Source organism: Ambystoma mexicanum, chromosome 2p (assembly GCF_040938575.1).
Source record: "Ambystoma mexicanum isolate Mex_15411 chromosome 2p, UKY_AmexF1_1, whole genome shotgun sequence".
Lineage (NCBI taxonomy): Eukaryota > Metazoa > Chordata > Amphibia > Caudata > Ambystomatidae > Ambystoma > Ambystoma mexicanum.
Genome location: NC_090923.1, coordinates 615,855,332 through 615,872,631, shown reverse-complemented (window position 1 = coordinate 615,872,631; position 17,300 = coordinate 615,855,332).

Genomic DNA, 17,300 nt, shown 5'->3' with positions numbered 1-17,300 from the left:
AGTTCCCCTGCTGACACACTGAGGACACTTGGGCTGTCAAGGAAAGGCCAGCCGACATAGTCACCACAAGAGTTTTTCCTTCAAGGAAGGAACCGGAAAAGGACCCAAAGATAAAGGCCAGAATCAAACCATGCCAGTTGGATGCTATGATAGGAAATGTTCTGCATTCAGAGAAAACCCTGATCGAAAAGCTTAACTATGAATGGCTGTTAACCCCATATCAGCAAGCAAAGACCATATGGGAAAATTCCAACAAGCCACATAAACATCAATATGATTCACAAATCAGAGAGAAAAAAAGAGAGATGAGGCAGAAATGCAGGCTCCTACAGAAAAATAACAACCCAAAAAACCAGCAAGCAATAACAAAGGAAAAAAATTGCTCTTGAAACTGGATAAAAATGCATCAAAGCGCCTTAATACAGAATGACGCAGAGCAGAACGTATGCTCCAATGTCTCAAAAAACAAACCACCCGGGATCTTTGGTCTCTCCTAAATTCAGCATATGCAATACAGCACCACCTTACACAAAATGTGTTGGAAAAATATTGCATCGAATATTTTTCTGAACCATAGTGTCAAAGGCCCACAATACCGAATGACAATTGTCCTAGCACCACTAAGTGGTTGATTTCCAGCTCAAAAGAGGACATCATTCAAATAATCAACAAGTTAAATATGTCACAGGCACCTGGGCCAGGCAGCTTGTCAAATGAAGCCGTTAAGAAATCCCCAGAGTTGTAGGCAATGATTATGGTCCAAATCTTAACCATAATAAACAATCAAAATATAATATCAACAACATGGCGATCGGCAAACCTAATCCCGATCTACAAACAAGGGCCCAAAGAAAATCCGGATAACTATAGCCCAATAGCTTTGTTAGATCCTCTTGGGAAAATCTTTGCAACCATACTGCTACGAGACCTAACATGGGCTACTGACGAGCATCGTTTTGCCAACAGGCAAACAGGTTTCGTCCAACAATTCAGCACAGAAGTAAAACTGTACCTTCTAAACTTGGTAAAACAGGAAGCCATGAGGACAAAAACAACAGTATGGATGGCGTTTGTAGATTTCCATTTCGCTTTTGGCACAGTAAATCCCCAGCTCCTCTCGAATAAACTTGAAAAGTGGAAATGCCCAGCCCATATCCTACAGCCGATCAAACTCCTCTACTCTGATACTAAAATACGAGTGAGACTGACCAACAATGGTATTCATACACTGGAGATAGAAACATTGAATGGCCTCAAACAAGGCTGTCCATTTGCAGCCACATTGTTCAACATGTTCACAGCAGACATTGAGCAAGAAATTAGTTCCTCAACAACCAATCCACCAAAAATAAACTCAACACCTCTGCCCATAATGATGTATGCTGCTGATATCATACTATTAGACAAAATTCCACGCTGTCTACAACTCAGCATGGACATGTTGACAAAATACATGGATAAAAACGAGCTCAAAATAAACATTGATAAAACAAAAATCATGGCCATAAGGAAGCTCAAATCGAAATATCAGATACCAAATTTAAGGATTAATGGACAGCAGATAAAACTAGTGCAGTCCTTTAAGTACTTGGGGATCACAATCAACCAAGCCAAAGAAGAAACAAAATGGGCCGAGAAGCTCCAAAAGAAAATCTAAGCGCTGGCTAGACAAGGAGTCCTACTACACAAAAAGTACAGTAAATTCTCTTTTGTACCAATCACAACTTTCTACAAAAGCAAAGTGATCCCAGCATTGAATGGAGCCGAAGCACTGATAAAACTGGATCCATTAATCTGGTCCAAATTAGAGGACATATTTTGAAGAAAAATAATGAACTCACCATCAAGTTTTCCCATTGCATGAATACGCTTTGAGATGGCAATTCAATCCATAAATTCGATAGTGATCTGGAAAAAACTCTGCCTATACCGAAAGATAATCTCAAAGGAAACAATCCCAGCAATTGAAATATTGAGACCAAGACCCAATTCGACTTGTGCAAAAATCATACTTGACTGGAATCAAGAGATGATGAAACACCTGGAACAAGAAGAAATAACAGCAGACATGTTGTAACACTGGCCACAAAACGCAAAGAAAAAAACTGATGTGGAACAATTGGATTAAGACTATCGCAGCAAAAAATGCCTATAAAGAAACTCTGAACTGCGATATAGAAACAAGGGCCAACACAATTACCAATGTATCTGAAGATCTTTCCAGATATAAGAATAAGATCACTCTACATGAAGCTCCGTTTTAACATACTTCCCACCAGATCGAGATTGGCGAAAATTAAACAGCAAGACCATGGAAAACAACAATGTAGGTTTTGCGAACAGAAAGGAATGATTAAATCTCTACATCACATCATCATGATATGCCCAAAACTACAGGAAGAAAGAGCAATATGCAGATCATACTTTAATATCAGCAAAGTGGTGCACACCCCAGAAGAGTGATGGGCATAAATACTGCTGGGCCAAGATAAAAAGCTGATTTTCATTATAATAACATTTTGGAAAAGATCATGACATCAACACCAGTCTGAACCAACAGCTCTGAACTTATAAAAAGGCCAGAAAGAGGAGATCCAAAGAGAGGGATCAGGACGGGGGCCCAACACCAGCACCTCGGACTTGTCCGCATTCAATTTCGGCCAGGTATAGCACATCCACTCTCCAACGGCAGTCAGGCACTTATGCAGGCACGCAGGCACCACAGCCAGATCCAGATCTAAACGGATTGACAACTGGGCATCGTCTGCGTATGAGTAGCACCTGATGCTGAGGGAGTGGATGAGACGGACCAGCAGAAAGATGCAGATGTTAAAAAGAATAGGAGACACAGCAGAACCCTTGGGGACACCACAACTCAGAGGTGAAGATTTAAAAAGAAAAGGTGGAAGGGAGAGAGTTTGAGATCTGTCGTCCAAAAAGGAGCCAAACCAGGCCAATACCTGTCCCGATATGCCAATCTGGGCCAGACGAGTGAGCAGGTTCCATGATCCACATGGTGGGAACCAGAATGTGAAATACATGCAATGCCAGTGAAGATACCAATACCCAGGAGAATCCTGGAAGCAAGGTTCCCATTGAGAAAGCCATACCTGTATACATGACAATATGGTTGCAATTAGAATAAAATACCAGAAGAATTGTGAAAAGTGGGCAAAAGAGGAGATTGGTGACGTCACACAAAACAAGACTGATGCACCCAGAATGGATCCAGAGACAAGAGAACATATATATTCTATAAACATCAAGAAAGTATCAAAGATAAGTAACATTTCAGGATTGAGATGAAGATGTTTATGTTACAAAAATGATGAAGATATCAAGTCATTTTGGAGGTGTACAGATGCAAAGAAACACAAGCAGACAAAGTATTCTTAAGGCTAGCTATGTAGTGAATAGATTGCTGCATGCACCAACATATATATATAAAGAGTGACTGAACTATAGACGATTCTGCTACGCATTTTAGCAGAGCTGCACCAGAAAAAGGAAGCCTTTACAAGTGTGTCACAGTTAAAAAGCAATCATATTACAGAAGTGAATCAAAGAAGGGTGAGGCTGACCCAGCCCCATGAAGCTAAGGCTTCTCTGGCCCAGAATGATCAGACAGTAGTTACAAACGTGTGAAAGAACAAACTTCTGTTCAGAAGACGGGCACGTAAACAATGAAGACGTCAGCAGTAAATACACCAGAGCTCAAAACCATGGTCTTCAGTCACGTGGATGGCTGAAAATGGACAATCGTGATGAGGTACACCTACACAAGGAGACAGAACATGCTATACTCCCTCGTATTCTCCAGAGCAAGGAACATTCCCAAGGCCAAGTTCAAAGCCGTAATTGATGTGCAGACTAAAATAGGTGATGATAGATGACATGCTAATTGGGTGGGAAGCTATGGCCAAGACCAACCCACCAGCACCTGGAGACCAGCCTGTTTGCTGCTGGTGTATCTGTAAAAGTTCTGACGGATGAAAGGGTGCAAACCAATTATGGAGGGCCACATAGTAAAGAGCCCTATAGTTTGTAACCAATGGGACATCGTGTATTTGATGACGTTCATAGTGACTGGTTTAAGGGAAGGGCTTAGTTGCACCGCCTGATGTTTGGAGACCCTATCACTCTCTTAGACAAGTACCGAACGTATACCTAGATGTTCCCTTAGATCCAATCACTTTCTCCAATAGGTTTTTGTAGTTTTCCACGTAGGATGATGTCAAGAATGACAAGTTTTTACTATATCAGATGCTTTTTTATAAGATTTGTAGAGAGAACTTGAGCAAACGTCAGATGCTGTCCGTTGTAAACTCCCTGTTTTAGACAATTGCAAATAAAACAGCTTTGATTTGCCAACTTCTTCAGTTAGTCTGCTTATTGATGTATGAGTATCTTCTGCATCCCCATCCATCTCAAAGTATTGCTACCTCATTTTAAAATGCTGGGTCGAGAACCCTGGTTCACTAGCAACGAACATAGCCATCCAGACTGAAACACCTAACTTACCTCAAGACCTCTGCCACTAGCATACAGCGACTACCATCCGAAAGGAACTTGGTATAGCTGGCCACACATCGGCTTTCGATACAATAGCAATCTATCGCAAACCAGCGCCCACACACGTGTCTGGCCTCTCTTTGGGCTGCTTAGTCAAGCCTATCCAGTGACCTTATTCCTAGACCGGCAAAATGCACACATACATCTCCTAAACCAAACCCCTTAGAATTTTTCAGCACATTGACTACGGTCACTGAGGGCGTTCCGACCAAAAAAAGTGCATTGAGGCCACACAAGTGGGGAAAGAGCGCTATTTAAATAACCAAATGCAGTACAATACAATAGAATTTGCATAGGGAAACACCAGAAGAAAAGGGATCAAATCCATGGCGCACATGACATTATGGCACCAATAGATGGAAAGATGGAACTGAAATCTAAATTCATTCTATTGATACTCTGATGCTTGCCATGAAAATTGATGAACTGGGTGATGCATCAATGTAATATTGATCAACTAGGTCAATATTTATGAGAAGCAGGCCGGAAACATGCATTGTGGCAGCCAACTGTGTTTTGGAATGTGCCAGGTGGTGCAAACGTTCAGTACAATCACAAGATGGAAGACACAGGTTGGTTTCCATATTGCAATTGCACTTTAAATGACATCTTATATGAGGTTCAGTTTGATCGTGATTGTGCCTTTTTTGGGGCAATTAGAATGTATGTTGCCCCCATTGTTCAGTGCTCAAGCTGACAACCCCACCCTGAAAACTCTGCCCTTTCTATTCCTGTTCCTCCACCACCTCCCCTGAAGTACTTGCCTCCACTTCCCCCAAGCCCCTCTCTGCCAGGTATCTAGAATGTAACTATGCCAGATAGGCTTTCTCAGACTGCAGCAAAAGCCTTCTCAAAAAAACATGTTGTTTTATGGTTATTTTGTCCCCTTGATTATTCTCATTCGTGTTCTACTCCCAGCACTTGCTGGATGGAGATTTCCAGAGGAAACATTGTTTGTATGTTGTGATATTTTTGAACGCATATATGCAAAGTATTTCTGGTGCATGCTTGGTTTTGCTAAAAACAGTTGTTACACCTACGGTGCTTTTTAATCAGTCTATGTTTCAAGTTCGTCCTCCCTATCAGTCTCCTCCATTACCTCGGAATCCGATTATTCGGATTTTTAAATTGTGTTACCGATTTTGCTCTATTTACTCCATTCCTGTAGGGTGTGCATGCAGACCTATTTCTCCAGTTCTGTATGTGTGCTCAATGTGATCCCTCCCCTTGTCTGCCCTATGCCTATTTAAAGTATTTAACTGGATGCACCCCATCAAATCAAATGGAATGCAGACCCAGGCTTTAACTACACTTTTAGAAAGGGAACCCTGGAGGCTACTCAAAAGCCATACTATTTAAGAAACGTTTTGATTGCATATTAATAATAAGGGAGATAGCCATGGAAGGAACGACCGAGGGACCGAAGTCCCAAAACTTGAATATTCTGGGCCGACCCTAGGGAGAGGCCAGGGGTGGACTGAGTTCGGAGATTTTACTTCCTTACAAGGCTGCAAGACGCTGGTACAGCCCATAGCAACCGCATATATGTTTGTAGAGTGGTCCAGAATCACGAGCCAAGACCACATTTGTGTCAACAGCTGAGTGAAATCATGAACATTTTAGACAAAGTGCGGGCATTCTGTCTCTGTCAAAAGCGGCGCTTTGATTCCACCCCTCCCCCGTTTTCTTACAGATTTTAAACACTAAATGTCTGCATCACGGATTATTAAAGCATTTGCTCGCTACTCGGGTGTTATTCTGCAGCATGGCAGGATTGTGTCTCACGGCGCAGCCTGGAGGGCATGTGTTCATTCTATGACATGTCTGCCTTGCTGCCAAGCTTACCGTTGGCTCCAGACGGCACCTTTCGACAAAAACAATCCTGAATTGAATATTTGTATTGGAGATCTGCCTCATGCTCAGGGGATAAGGCCAGGAACTCGCCTTCTGTGCTTTAATACACCTTCGATAGAGGTTATAGTGGATGGGACGACTGTCTAGTGCAGCCTGCACAGCCTATGCAGAAAGGGAGTAAGCAACTGTTTGCAGCAGGCAGCACAGCCTCTACAGGGATGGGCCAGCAACTGTCTGAAGCAGCCAGCACAGTCCCTGCAGTGAGGAGCCAGCAACTGTCTGCAGCAGGCAGCACAGCCTCTGCAGGCAGGGCCCTGCAACTCTGCAGCAGCCAGCACAGATCCTGCAGGGAGGGGCAATGAGCTATCTACTGCAGCCAGTGCAGCCATTGCAGGGAGGGACCAGCAACTGTCTGCAACAGGCAGCACGAGAGGCCAGTAAATGTCTGAAAGAGCCAGCACAGGCCCAGCAGGTTGTGGCCAGCAACGGTGTGCAGCAGGCAGCACAGCCTCTGCAGGTAGGGGCAGGGCTATCTTAAGCACTTTTGGGGCCCTGGGCACAGACATCTTTGGGGCCCTCCTCCACCAGACCAATGGAATTAAGGGATCAAGAATACAGGTTGCGCCACCCGACCCCCACCCTTCCCACTCACAACCTATAGGTTGATATTGTGTCTCACAGCATAATACGTTTACTCCCTTTAAGTCCCCTTACCCTCTTCATTCTTGCTCTAACCAGAATGATAACCAAATAGCATTTGAAGACCAACACATTACCGAACATGACCATTTTTGAACAAAATATTATAGAAGGGTCTTATGCAAAATGGGAATGATTCTAGCTTTATTTTCTCCATCATCAAGGGAAGCATATAAGTATCAGCATACCAATCGATGCGATGTAACAAATTAATCCTGGGTTTGTCTTTTGTATTTTAAAGCTTTAAATACTTCCAAAACAATGGCTTGTGACATTTTAATTTATAAACATGCATAAAAACCTTTGACTTTTACCAAAAAGCAAACCGTTTCTTGTGTCAAACAAGCAGACCATACAATATGCTTGCCTGAGGCCTGCAACATCTGGTCCGCTCTCTTCTATTGGGGACTCTTGGCAGATCTCTGTCTTCGGCTGGGGCCTACCTTTGGAACGGCCTCCGGGCCACCCTGAAACTTGAGGAGAACCATATCCGGTTCCCGCAGCACCTCAAGACCTTCCTCTTCGCTTCCGCCATTGCCCCTCTTCTCCCCTGCTGATCTGTTTTCAGTCTCGGCACCATGCACCTGGACACACTCTGACCTTCGGGACCAGGTACCTGCTCACCCTGCCTACCTCCAGCACTACCTCAGGGCCACCCCTTGCACTGGGATTCTGTATCTGTACCCATACAGCCCACCACTCATCTTCTGCACTTATCAGATATACACTAACTGACTAATCTTGCACTTGCCACTTGCTGGCTGCACTACCACTTTTCACTGCCTTTATTTATTTATGTATTTAATGCACTTATTATTTATTCTGTTCTCTCCTCTGTTCCGCACTTTCCACTTCTCCCCCTTCAACACACTTGCTCCCTTTTTCTCTTGTCCATGTACTTGCCGGTTCTTAATGTCACTGGGCCTAGTAAGATCATTGTTTATTTTGTTCTCCCTTGTTCCACTCCCTTTGCTTGGTCGCGCTCTGAAACATTTGTGTATGAGCGCGGTATAAATAAAATATCACATCATATCATATCATACCAGCCCTTCCACCCAAATGGCCTATATAAGAAGAATGATCAAGTAATGGGCTAAACAATACCAGCCACATGCAAAAAGGTAAACCTCACAGAAGACAGCACAGTAATGTAACATATATTAGATGATTTGACCAGGATCACTGTTTTCTCTGCTGGCAAATCCAGGATACAAGCATGAACGCTTTTGTTCCATAGTCTTGAATTTGGATAACAGTTTATGCCATTGTTGTAGGCGATTGCCTAGGTTTTATAACACCCCAGCTGAACAAACCAATTTCTAAACCTTCATCATATGGATGCTATGTTAGTTTTTATAGCAACCCCTGTCTGGTGCAGCTACATTGCTGATAATAGCAGATGTTGTTCTGCAAAACCAAGTACATATGCAGGCAGGTTTATAAACTTCAGACATAGGAAAGGCTCAGCCAGCCTTGCTGGAATGTGATATTCTAATTTTGCATATGAACACATATCACTGCCATTGGTGCTTCACACACTGAGCTAACTTCTAAACCATTGTGGCACTCAATTTATCAATATGCATTTCACTGTTGCCTATTGCATATGATCAACAACATTCCAACAGGAAGGAAAGAATGCTACAGAGTTGTGCCATAAGGAACAACCCAACTATGTATACCATTAGAAATAAAGACCACAAGACATTATACCATTAGATGGCGTAAGATCGAGATCACTTACTTGCCTAGGACTAACCTCCTTTCTATTTATTCACTACATCACTTGCTAGATCTAACTGCACATAGATTTTACAAAGCTTTATTTTTGGATTTTTTAACTGTGCAACCTCACTTTGCTTTCTCCATGTTTATGTACATATCTATGCACACCTCCCTATTGTATTATTAGCTGTAAACTGTTGTATATCACGTGTTGTATGTTACCTATGTAACTTTAAGTGGTATATTACCCATGTAACCTATGTAACTTTAAGTTGAAAGTATTCTTGTTGCTCTTTCTGCACCCTGACACCCCTGGGTCTGGTGCGCATTACAAATAAATAAACAAACAAACAAACAAACCACAGTGAACACAAAAAGCAATACATGATGAATTGATCAAGGCAGAATGTACTTGACAAAACAGAAAGGCAATAGGTTTAGAGCCTCAGCAGCATCCCATAAAATATCCTGAAGTGTGCTATTTAAGACTGGCGAACAATGGAATCTTACTTCTTCAGATCAGGCATCCCTGTGGGGCCCCCTCCAAGGTGGGGGCCCTGGGCAAGTGCCCCTTTTGCCCTCCCATAAAAAACATCTCTGGGTAGGGGCCAGCAACTGTCTTCTGCAGGCAGCACAGCCTCTGAAGGGAGGGACTAGCAGCTATCTGCTGCAGCCAACACAGCCTCTGGAGGGAGAGGCCAGCAACGCTGTGCAGCAGGCAGCACAGCCTCTGCAGGTAGGGGCCAGCAGGGTCTTCAGTAGGCAGCACAGCCTCTGCAGGGAGGGGCCAGCAGCTGTCTGCAGCAGCCAGCAGAGCCTCTAGAGAGAGGGGCCAGCAATGGTCTTCTGCAGCCAGCACAGCCTCTGGAGGGAGGGGCCAGCAACTGCCTGAAGCAGGCAGCATAGCCTCTGGAGGGAGGGACCAACAATTGTCTCCGCAAGCAGCACAACCTCTGCAGGGAAGGGCCAGCAACTGTCTGCAGCAGGCAGCACAGACTCTGGAGGGAGGGACCAACAATTGTCTGCAGCAGGCAGTGTAGCCTCTGCAGGGAGGGGCCAGCAACTGTTTCCAACAGCCAGCACAGCTCATACAGGGAGGGATCAGCAACTGTCTGCCACAGGCCGCACAGGAGGCCTGAAACTGTCTGCAGCAGCCAACAAAGACACTAAAAGGGAGTGGGGGGGGCAGCAACTGTTTGGGTCAGGCAGCACAGAGTCTGCAGGGAGGGATCAGCAACTGTCTGCAACAGCCAGCACACTCTCTGCCGGTAGAGACCAGCAACTATCTGCAGCAGGCAGCACAGCCTCTGCAGGGAGGGACCAGCAACTGCCTGCAACGACCAGGACAGCCCCTGCAAGGAGGGACCAGCAACTGTCTACAGCAGCCAGCACAGCCCCTGTAGGGAGGTGCCAGCAACTGTCTGCAGCAGGCAGAACAGCCCCTACAGGCAGGAACCAGCAACTGTCTGCAGCAGTCAGCATGGGAGGCCTGTGACTGTATGCAACTGCCAGCACAGCCCCTGCAGGGAGGGGCCAGCAACTGCATGGGGCAATCAGCACAGTTTCTGCAGGAGGGGGGTGGGGGGCAGCAACTGTCTGCAGCAGCCAACATCACCTCTGCAGGGAGGGGAGAGCAACTGCCTGCAGCAGCCAGTACAGCTCTTGCATACAGGGTCAGGCAACTGTTTGCAGCAGCCAGCACAGCCTCTGCAGGTAGGAACCATCAACTGTCTGCAGCAGCTGGTACATCCCCTGCAGGATGGGACAGAAACTGTCTGCATCAGGCAGCACAGTCTCTGCAGGGGGGGCAGCAACTGTCTGCAGCAGCCAGCATCGACTCTGCTGGGAGGGGCGAGCAACTGCCTGCAGCAGCCAGTACAGCTCCTGCATGCAGGGTCAGGCAACTGTCTGCAGCAGCGAGCACAGCCTCCCCAGGTTGGGGCCAGCAACTATCTGCAGAAGCCAGCACAGCCCATGCAGGAAGGGACCAGCAACTGGATGAGCAGCCAGCACAGCCTATGTAGGGAGGGCCCAGCAACTGCCTGTAGCAAGCAACACAACCTCTCCTGGGAGGGGCTAGCAACTGCATGCAGCAGCCAGCACAGCCCCTGCAAGGAGGGGCCAGCAGGTATATACTGTAGCCAGTGCAGCCATTGCAGGGAGGGACAGGCAACTGTCTGCAGCAGTGATACATTGGAGGGAGGGAATGTACTATTCTGTGACAGTACTGTCCCAGTAAGCGGCTCTTGCTCTAGGCCACAAGGGTCAACCTAGTGGATCAATAGTATAGGATGAAAATGACGTTTCTATTTCTGTTTTTTGTGTTTATTTGCTTTGGTGGTTTATGTTCAACTGAAGTGCTGCCTTCCTACTACTTAGGGCACTTTGAAAGGCTGCACCATTTTGCAGTGAAAGAAAAAGGTACGGTTTAGACAGCAGTCTGATAGGGCCATCAGCTCCTTGTCCCTGCAAATAACTAAAGCTCACAAAGGAAACAGAGTAAACGTTCAAATGAGAGTGGCTTCAATTTGTAAGTTCCAATCTAAGTGCAGTGCATGCCTGCTACTTTCCTTGAAGCCCTCCTATCTAACCAGTTTCCTTTCAGGGGTTATTTTGGTGCTGGCAAGTGTGAGAAACCTGAAGATGCTCTCACGTCTACTACCAGGGATCTTCTGTTCAGGTGGCTAAGGAAGGGCCATCGCTTTTGGATCCTGACTCTGGGGGTGGACAAGCGGGGCAGGATCACCTGGGTAGGGTGTACTTGGGGATTGGAAAGAGGGTGCATAAAGGTGAGACACAGTATCCCCCTTTCCTAGTACTAACATACCCTCCCCTCTCATAGCCTTTATAGGCTATTGTCAGTCCCAGTCCATTATCCCCTATGCCTCTCCTTTAAGTACTGAGAAGAAGAAGAAGAAGAAGAAGAAGAAGAAGAAGAAGAAGAAGAAGAAGAAGAAGAAGAAGAAGAGGAAACTAGGAGTAATGCACATTTCCTATTGTAAGTACCACTCTGGTATTGAGACAATAAAGTGAGGTCTGGCATGTCACACTAATAGACCTGAACAAGATCAGGCAATTGGAAATACTTTGTTTTACCTCCAACCCATTGTGAATGAACAAGAGTATAAAAGCTGGAAATTAGAAGTGCCAAAAGATGGGTTCGAGAAGTACAGGTGGAGCAGAGCGAGGAGAAGACCAGGGAGTGGGAGTGCCGAGAGGAAAGAAGCCGATATGCAGGGCTCAAGTCCAGGGTACACGCGGGGGGACAGAGTCCCCCCACTTTATTCAGAGAGTGGACTCAGTCCACCCAGCTAAAAGAGAAGCCTTGGCTGTCCTCTTGGAATTTATTAATTAAAGCAGACCTCGGGGATCAAACTGCAGTCGTCAGGTTTGTAGGCCAGACACTTAACCCTGCACTGTATAACCTGATCAAAAATAACAAACTAAAGGTGAAATGTCCCATTTCGGTACTGCAAGTCTGAGTGAAAACATTTCTATTTGTTCTTGGAGATTAAAACATGCACACCTTTTAATGTTTTCAAAAACACTATTATAAGAAAATATCCTCTCTTGGTTTTGTGTGTGTGTTGAGTTTATGAAGGGCAAATGCCATTTGTCCTGTTCAATTTGGGTGGTTATGCAAAGCCAATTTCATGAAATGTGCATATTTCACCTTGATATGCTAATTCCTGGTGATGCCACATCCCATTGCATTTGCTGATGAGACCCCTCACCTTCATTTTTAGGACTTGACCCCTGCCGATATGCTAATATGTTGCAGAGAATCCCAGGAGTCCTGCCGAGTGAAACAAACAGGACCAGGAGCCCTGTGTGAGGGAAACCAGAGAGCAGGCATCGCAGAGAAGTGGAGGCGGAGCCAGAGGCCGGCATCCTTGGAAGTAAGCAGTCAGCGAACTAGCAAGTGCTTTTCTGGGGCAGGAGGAAAGCCAGGCGCCCGAAGGGCTGTTAAGCCAGTATGAAGTGGCCTTACCATTATTCAATACCAAACTTTGTGAAAAGGGCTGTAGAGCCCGTATAAAGTGAAACATAGAATTATTGAATGCCAAACTCTGTGAAAGGGGCTGGGTCAGCCCGTATGAAGTGAAATGTAGCCTTTTTGAATGCCAAACTCTGTGAAAGAGGCTGGTGAGCCCGTACATAGTAAAAACTACCATTATTGAATGTCGAAATCTGTGAAAGGTGCCGGTGATCCCGTATGAAGTGAAACATTAATTCTGAGTAACAAACTTGGAGAAAGGGGCTGTTGAGCCCATACCAAGTGAAAGTAAACTCATATGAAGGCTGCATGTATATTGAATCTTGATCCACAGGAAGAGTGTGATATAGCTGAAACAAGTGAATGACAAGAACTCGGATACTTGAGGAAAATATGTGAAGTAATAACAACCAGAAGGACATGTTGGGGAAACAAATGCCCTATTGTCAGCAAGCACTTGGAAAGTTATGTGAAAAATCCTGCAGTGAAATAAAGGCATGTTCTGATGAACTATTGAACAATGGCATTGGGGAAACGTATGGTTGCATGAGCTGTAATGTGTGGACTGGGCGGTCTGTCAACTGCGCCTAGACCGGGATGCTTCCTAGTTCAGGTATTTTCAACATCCAGACTGAAAGCACAAGGAAGAAGACATGTGGTTGGTGGTTGCATCACCTGTGATGGGTGGTCTGTGTGTTCTAATAGCTGTGCCTAGACCTAGAGTGAATCCTTGGTGAAGATAACAGAAGGAAGTGTTAAGTGGGCCTGATATTCTTTTGTGAAGCAGAAGAGAACAAGTCAATAGCTGAAAGTTGATCTTGGGGAAGGGAGCTCCAAGATCACAGTGTTGTGTGAACTTTATTTCTTTCATTTTGGGAAGGGAAACCCAAGACCACTAAATTGTGTGAACTTTATTGCCTTCATCTTAGGGAAGGGCGACCCAAGACTATCGAACAAAATTAACTTTGTTGCCTTCATCTTGGGGAAGGCAAAGCCCCAAGACTACACAGATGTGTGAACTGTATTACCCTTTGGAACATGGGGAAGGGAGACCTGAGACCAACAAATGGTGTGATCTGAACTGTGATATTAATGAATCTAAAGAAAACATTGACCCTATGTCCAAATGTGGAACCTTTACTTTGAAACATGTATAATCGGTTGAGAATACCCCCCACCCCACCACTAGTTTTGTTGTATTTGTGAGGACAGCATATGTTTTGACACAGACAGACTCTTGTTTTGGACTTTTAAGACATGGACTTTCCTTAGATGTCTTTAGGTGGGGGCATCAGCATAAGATTAGTTGGGCATTACACCATCCTGAACATTAATAAAGCTTGGTTTAAATATACGTTTGTTGCCTGTGTCATCTCTCTTGATGCCATGGCTGTCTCACACAAGACAGATCCTCACCTTATCTAGTGTTGTTGTCTTGTGGCATTGATCTGAATATACCGCTCCTCATTGAAATCCCCCCTGAGGTGTAGTTACCACCTGATATTAAACAGGGGCAGCAGAGAGAAATGAAACTCTTGACACACTAATGCCATGATTTTGTTAATGATAATTCAGACTCACCATGAGAGATGATACAGAATTGGCCCTGATGATGTACTTTGTCCGAAATGCTTTGGCTGGTCTCATCACATCTGTCATCCTCACTTTTGATTTCATGTTCATTCAGTGGTGAATTACCAAGTCTATTGAGTCTAAGTTATTTCTCAAAGGCATGTTGAAGTGATTTTCCATGTATCATTGCATGAAGACATTCGTTGACGGATATTATTGATTAATTTTGATGAGCATGCAGTACCTGGGCCGTCCCCCAGAGTATTTCATGTCATAGTCATAGGTGCCTCGGAACCAGTGGTATTTCCACTGCAGTGATGCATACCTAATGGTCACCATTATCATACTTATTTTTATATCTTTAACTACAGAATTTGGTGGTGCCTGCCCTTACACTCTCCTTGACTCTTCGCGTAGGTAACACCTAACATTGAAAAGGGTCAGGAGGGAGAAACATAAAGCTATAGACAATAATGCCCTGCTTTTGTTGAATTAAGTGTGCTTCCTACTTCTGACCTCTGTCAGTTTCACAATGGAATCATGGTCAGAATTCCCTTCAAATTATGATAGGCGGGAGTGCCTCCTAGGTCACTGCACGATGGCTGCATTGATCTTTCTCTGATGACAATTGACAGAAAGCCTTGATGTTGTGTGGGAGTCGGATGGATCGGTGCAGAGTTGGTGTGGTCATTTCGGATTCGCAATTGGGGAGCTTCCTGTAAGAGTACGCAATGACCAAGCACTGAGACGTGATCTGCTGGAGAGAAAGCAGTGGTGTCCATGGCGTGGAGCACCCAACACTGTGCCACTGTGCCACAGTAGCTATTTTGCACGCCTTGTGAGGGTGATTGGAACTGCAACACATGGATTTATATCAATATATTAAGGTTTTTTAGTTGTGTCTTCTGGATTATTAGCAGTGTGGTCGACTGACTGTGGGCCTGATTCTGAGCTGTAGGAAAAGCTGTTGTGGAAGCCGAAATTCCGTTCTCCAGTTTACAGCAACATTATTTTGAGGTGTGTGGAAGAACTGAAGGTGAGCTGTTGTGCTTTCCAGCTGCAAAGGCTCCTAAAATCCTTAATTGTGGGAGCATTGGGTGCACCAGTGTCACTATGAGGTCTTTACTAAAGCCTCATTGAGCCTTCAGTAAATAAGAAAAATGGTGTTGCGCTCAAGAGAATTCCTAGCATTTAAAGGAAAACCGTGTCTAGAAATGTTAATGAGACCTCACAAGTGCCATATTTTAATTATTTATTTTTAAACATGGAAAATAAGGGCTCTAAAAGGAGAATGCCCTTGCAGTGTCTGCCCAGAATTAATGATGGTCACTTGGGCTGTTTCAAGCCTGAACATCTGGTACATGCAAAAGCTGAGGCCTTAATGCTGGGCCGCTACATTCTTCTTTTTTCTTTTTTCAAAGTTATTTTTTAAGGTTCACATCTTAATCAAGCACATTCCCCCAAAAATAGATTACAGTAATCATGTATGGAGTTTGAAGAGAGGTGTAAAAACAATAAAAGGGGAGGGCAAGTTACAATTCATAAAATGTTCACCCAATAAACATGAACAGTAGCTAGTAGAGGCACTAGAGCAGCTGCCTCCAATATTACGCCCACAGCCAAAACAACCCCAGTAGACCTTGGTCTTGATTATGACAGATCAAGCTGCTGACAAAGTCCTTTCAGCATGCTGCACATTAAGAAAAGCCAGAAATGGGGCCCAAATATCCTGAGGTCTAGCCGAGTCAGTAGCCATGGAACAGTAATCCCGCTCTACATAGCAAGACCATGTCATGGCCCGCACCCAAGGGCCGAATGCCGACAGTACCAGACTAGTCTATTTGAAAAGAATACTACGTCATACCAAAATCATGCCAACCACCAATAACTTTCAATTGCACTTTGACAAACAGGTCAGCCACCCAAACATACAACAAAGCAACTCACATGGTACCTCATACTCTAACATTTGGGTAATTGCAGAGACCAGCTGGTCCCAAAATGAGGATAACAATGGGTAAGACCACATCATATGCAGAAAGTGTGTCACATCAATATGGCTTTCCCCAGACTTAGCAGAGTCAAACAGCATGTGTCAGGATGGGGTGAGATATACTGTATGCAGGGTATTATATTGTGTCATCGTATAGTGAGTATTTATGGCACAGATCTTTGTGAATTCACAGACCATGGCCCATTGCTTTTCCCCCTAATCCAGGACAACTATCCTTCTCCCACTTTGTCCTAGCGGTTAGTGCACCCATCAGAGTCGCCTGCTGAGCCTTGTGATAGATAGAAGAGACAGGATTAAGTGGATTAGCCGAGTGAATAAATAAAGCATGATTGGGGTAGTCGGCAGCTCAAGCGGTAACAGTAAGGACCAGGACTGGAATGCCATATGCAGCCTAAAATATTGGAACGTGAGTCGAAACCCTCGTCCAACTTTGGCCTCAAACTGCTCCCTGGAAACAAATGTCCCTTCCGTGTACAAATCAAACATATGACAGATACCCAAGGCCGCCCAAGTAGCTGCAATCTCCTCATTACAAGTCAGCTTCAATGTCCCTATCCTCCAAATATTCAGTCCCAGAGCAAAAGGGGACAGAATATGTAACTAACCAAATAACCTCTGCTATGCATGAGTGGTACAAGCAACAGGGTTGAAACAGCCCTTTAACATTTACCTGCTGCGATACCAGGGTGCCCTATAAAGTATAAGGGTGAACCGGACCCCAACATCCAATAAGTTACAAAGTGTAGATGAGACGCCAAAAAATAAAGCTCTTTATCCGGTGCGCCCACGCCTCCCCGATTTATTTGGTAAAACCAACGTCTCCCATTGAACTCGAGCAGATTTAGGGTGGCAAGTGAGTCTTATCAA